Source organism: Musa acuminata, unplaced genomic scaffold (genome assembly GCF_036884655.1).
Source record: "Musa acuminata AAA Group cultivar baxijiao unplaced genomic scaffold, Cavendish_Baxijiao_AAA HiC_scaffold_274, whole genome shotgun sequence".
Taxonomy (NCBI): Eukaryota; Viridiplantae; Streptophyta; class Magnoliopsida; order Zingiberales; family Musaceae; genus Musa; species Musa acuminata.
The window spans coordinates 17501-22500 of NW_027020537.1; positions in this window are offsets into that span (position 1 = coordinate 17501).

The window sequence follows — 5000 nt, forward strand, 5'->3', positions numbered from 1 at the left end:
TCGTGCAGCCAAAAATGGCCAGTTTTGGCCCGTTTTTGGGCCGTTTTGGCCAGTTTTTGGCCTGTTCTTGCATTGCGCGGTGACCGTCGAGAGCGGAGCAAAACGTCAGCCATCTCAGCACCCTGGAACCCCCCGGGTGGCACAGGGCTGGATGGGGCTTTCGTATAGCAGGGACGGTGCTGCCTCTCGCTTCGCTCGCTGTCCGCCGCTCGCCGCTCGCTCGTGCAGCCAAAAATGGCCAGTTTTGGCCCGTTTTTGGGCCGTTTTGGCCAGTTTTTGGCCTGTTCTTGCATTGCGCGGTGACCGTCGAGAGCGGAGCAAAACGTCAGCCATCTCAGCACCCTGGAACCCCCCGGGTGGCACAGGGCTGGATGGGGCTTTCGTATAGCAGGGACGGTGCTGCCTCTCGCTTCGCTCGCTGTCCGCCGCTCGCCGCTCGCTCGTGCAGCCAAAAATGGCCAGTTTTGGCCCGTTTTTGGGCCGTTTTGGCCAGTTTTTGGCCTGTTCTTGCATTGCGCGGTGACCGTCGAGAGCGGAGCAAAACGTCAGCCATCTCAGCACCCTGGAACCCCCCGGGTGGCACAGGGCTGGATGGGGCTTTCGTATAGCAGGGACGGTGCTGCCTCTCGCTTCGCTCGCTGTCCGCCGCTCGCCGCTCGCTCGTGCAGCCAAAAATGGCCAGTTTTGGCCCGTTTTTGGGCCGTTTTGGCCAGTTTTTGGCCTGTTCTTGCATTGCGCGGTGACCGTCGAGAGCGGAGCAAAACGTCAGCCATCTCAGCACCCTGGAACCCCCCGGGTGGCACAGGGCTGGATGGGGCTTTCGTATAGCAGGGACGGTGCTGCCTCTCGCTTCGCTCGCTGTCCGCCGCTCGCCGCTCGCTCGTGCAGCCAAAAATGGCCAGTTTTGGCCCGTTTTTGGGCCGTTTTGGCCAGTTTTTGGCCTGTTCTTGCATTGCGCGGTGACCGTCGAGAGCGGAGCAAAACGTCAGCCATCTCAGCACCCTGGAACCCCCCGGGTGGCACAGGGCTGGATGGGGCTTTCGTATAGCAGGGACGGTGCTGCCTCTCGCTTCGCTCGCTGTCCGCCGCTCGCCGCTCGCTCGCGCAGCCAAAAATGGCCAGTTTTGGCCCGTTTTTGGGCCGTTTTGGCCAGTTTTTGGCCTGTTCTTGCATTGCGCGGTGACCGTCGAGAGCGGAGCAAAACGTCAGCCATCTCAGCACCCTGGAACCCCCCGGGTGGCACAGGGCTGGATGGGGCTTTCGTATAGCAGGGACGGTGCTGCCTCTCGCTTCGCTCGCTGTCCGCCGCTCGCCGCTCGCTCGTGCAGCCAAAAATGGCCAGTTTTGGCCCGTTTTTGGGCCGTTTTGGCCAGTTTTTGGCCTGTTCTTGCATTGCGCGGTGACCGTCGAGAGCGGAGCAAAACGTCAGCCATCTCAGCACCCTGGAACCCCCCGGGTGGCACAGGGCTGGATGGGGCTTTCGTATAGCAGGGACGGTGCTGCCTCTCGCTTCGCTCGCTGTCCGCCGCTCGCCGCTCGCTCGTGCAGCCAAAAATGGCCAGTTTTGGCCCGTTTTTGGGCCGTTTTGGCCAGTTTTTGGCCTGTTCTTGCATTGCGCGGTGACCGTCGAGAGCGGAGCAAAACGTCAGCCATCTCAGCACCCTGGAACCCCCCGGGTGGCACAGGGCTGGATGGGGCTTTCGTATAGCAGGGACGGTGCTGCCTCTCGCTTCGCTCGCTGTCCGCCGCTCGCCGCTCGCTCGTGCAGCCAAAAATGGCCAGTTTTGGCCCGTTTTTGGGCCGTTTTGGCCAGTTTTTGGCCTGTTCTTGCATTGCGCGGTGACCGTCGAGAGCGGAGCAAAACGTCAGCCATCTCAGCACCCTGGAACCCCCCGGGTGGCACAGGGCTGGATGGGGCTTTCGTATAGCAGGGACGGTGCTGCCTCTCGCTTCGCTCGCTGTCCGCCGCTCGCCGCTCGCTCGCGCAGCCAAAAATGGCCAGTTTTGGCCCGTTTTTGGGCCGTTTTGGCCAGTTTTTGGCCTGTTCTTGCATTGCGCGGTGACCGTCGAGAGCGGAGCAAAACGTCAGCCATCTCAGCACCCTGGAACCCCCCGGGTGGCACAGGGCTGGATGGGGCTTTCGTATAGCAGGGACGGTGCTGCCTCTCGCTTCGCTCGCTGTCCGCCGCTCGCCGCTCGCTCGTGCAGCCAAAAATGGCCAGTTTTGGCCCGTTTTTGGGCCGTTTTGGCCAGTTTTTGGCCTGTTCTTGCATTGCGCGGTGACCGTCGAGAGCGGAGCAAAACGTCAGCCATCTCAGCACCCTGGAACCCCCCGGGTGGCACAGGGCTGGATGGGGCTTTCGTATAGCAGGGACGGTGCTGCCTCTCGCTTCGCTCGCTGTCCGCCGCTCGCCGCTCGCTCGTGCAGCCAAAAATGGCCAGTTTTGGCCCGTTTTTGGGCCGTTTTGGCCAGTTTTTGGCCTGTTCTTGCATTGCGCGGTGACCGTCGAGAGCGGAGCAAAACGTCAGCCATCTCAGCACCCTGGAACCCCCCGGGTGGCACAGGGCTGGATGGGGCTTTCGTATAGCAGGGACGGTGCTGCCTCTCGCTTCGCTCGCTGTCCGCCGCTCGCCGCTCGCTCGTGCAGCCAAAAATGGCCAGTTTTGGCCCGTTTTTGGGCCGTTTTGGCCAGTTTTTGGCCTGTTCTTGCATTGCGCGGTGACCGTCGAGAGCGGAGCAAAACGTCAGCCATCTCAGCACCCTGGAACCCCCCGGGTGGCACAGGGCTGGATGGGGCTTTCGTATAGCAGGGACGGTGCTGCCTCTCGCTTCGCTCGCTGTCCGCCGCTCGCCGCTCGCTCGCGCAGCCAAAAATGGCCAGTTTTGGCCCGTTTTTGGGCCGTTTTGGCCAGTTTTTGGCCTGTTCTTGCATTGCGCGGTGACCGTCGAGAGCGGAGCAAAACGTCAGCCATCTCAGCACCCTGGAACCCCCCGGGTGGCACAGGGCTGGATGGGGCTTTCGTATAGCAGGGACGGTGCTGCCTCTCGCTTCGCTCGCTGTCCGCCGCTCGCCGCTCGCTCGTGCAGCCAAAAATGGCCAGTTTTGGCCCGTTTTTGGGCCGTTTTGGCCAGTTTTTGGCCTGTTCTTGCATTGCGCGGTGACCGTCGAGAGCGGAGCAAAACGTCAGCCATCTCAGCACCCTGGAACCCCCCGGGTGGCACAGGGCTGGATGGGGCTTTCGTATAGCAGGGACGGTGCTGCCTCTCGCTTCGCTCGCTGTCCGCCGCTCGCCGCTCGCTCGTGCAGCCAAAAATGGCCAGTTTTGGCCCGTTTTTGGGCCGTTTTGGCCAGTTTTTGGCCTGTTCTTGCATTGCGCGGTGACCGTCGAGAGCGGAGCAAAACGTCAGCCATCTCAGCACCCTGGAACCCCCCGGGTGGCACAGGGCTGGATGGGGCTTTCGTATAGCAGGGACGGTGCTGCCTCTCGCTTCGCTCGCTGTCCGCCGCTCGCCGCTCGCTCGTGCAGCCAAAAATGGCCAGTTTTGGCCCGTTTTTGGGCCGTTTTGGCCAGTTTTTGGCCTGTTCTTGCATTGCGCGGTGACCGTCGAGAGCGGAGCAAAACGTCAGCCATCTCAGCACCCTGGAACCCCCCGGGTGGCACAGGGCTGGATGGGGCTTTCGTATAGCAGGGACGGTGCTGCCTCTCGCTTCGCTCGCTGTCCGCCGCTCGCCGCTCGCTCGCGCAGCCAAAAATGGCCAGTTTTGGCCCGTTTTTGGGCCGTTTTGGCCAGTTTTTGGCCTGTTCTTGCATTGCGCGGTGACCGTCGAGAGCGGAGCAAAACGTCAGCCATCTCAGCACCCTGGAACCCCCCGGGTGGCACAGGGCTGGATGGGGCTTTCGTATAGCAGGGACGGTGCTGCCTCTCGCTTCGCTCGCTGTCCGCCGCTCGCCGCTCGCGCAGCCAAAAATGGCCAGTTTTGGCCCGTTTTTGGGCCGTTTTGGCCAGTTTTTGGCCTGTTCTTGCATTGCGCGGTGACCGTCGAGAGCGGAGCAAAACGTCAGCCATCTCAGCACCCTGGAACCCCCCGGGTGGCACAGGGCTGGATGGGGCTTTCGTATAGCAGGGACGGTGCTGCCTCTCGCTTCGCTCGCTGTTCGCCGCTCGCCGCTCGCTCGCGCAGCCAAAAATGGCCAGTTTTGGCCCGTTTTTGGGCTGTTTTGGCCAGTTTTTGGCCTGTTCTTGCGTGGTGCGGTGACCGTCGTGAGCGGAGCAAAACGTCAGCCATCTCAGCACCCTGGAACCCCCCGGGTGGCACAGGGCTGGATGGGGCTTTCGTATAGCAGGGACGGTGCTGCCTCTCGCTTCGCTCGCTGTTCGCCGCTCGCCGCTCGCTCGCGCAGCCAAAAATGGCCAGTTTTGGCCCGTTTTTGGGCTGTTTTGGCCTGTTTTTGGGCTGTTCTTGTGTGGCGCGGTGACCGTCGTGAGCGGAGCAAAATGTCAGCCATCTCAGCACCCTGGAACCCCCCGGGTGGCACAGGGCTGGATGGGGCTTTCGTATAGCAGGGACGGTGCTGCCTCGCGCTTCGCTCGCTGTTCGCCGCTCTCCGCTCGCTCGCGCAGCAAAAAATGGCCAGTTTTGGCCCGTTTTTGGGCTGTTTTGGCCAGTTTTTGGCCTGTTCTTGCGTGCCGCGGCGACCGTCGTGAGCGGAGCAAAACGTCAGCCATCTCAGCACCCTGGAACCCCCCGGGTGGCACAGGGCTGGATGGGGCTTTCGTATAGCAGGGACGGTGCTGCCTCTCGCTTCGCTCGCTGTCCGCCGCTCGCTGCTCGCTCGCGCAGCCAAAAATGGCCAGTTTTGGCCCGTTTTTGGGCTGTTTTGGCCTGTTTTTGGGCTGTTCTTGTGTGCCGCGGCGACCGTCGTGAGCGGAGCAAAATGTCAGCCATCTCAGCACCCTGGAACCCCCCGGGTGGCACAGGGCTGGATGGGGCTTTCGT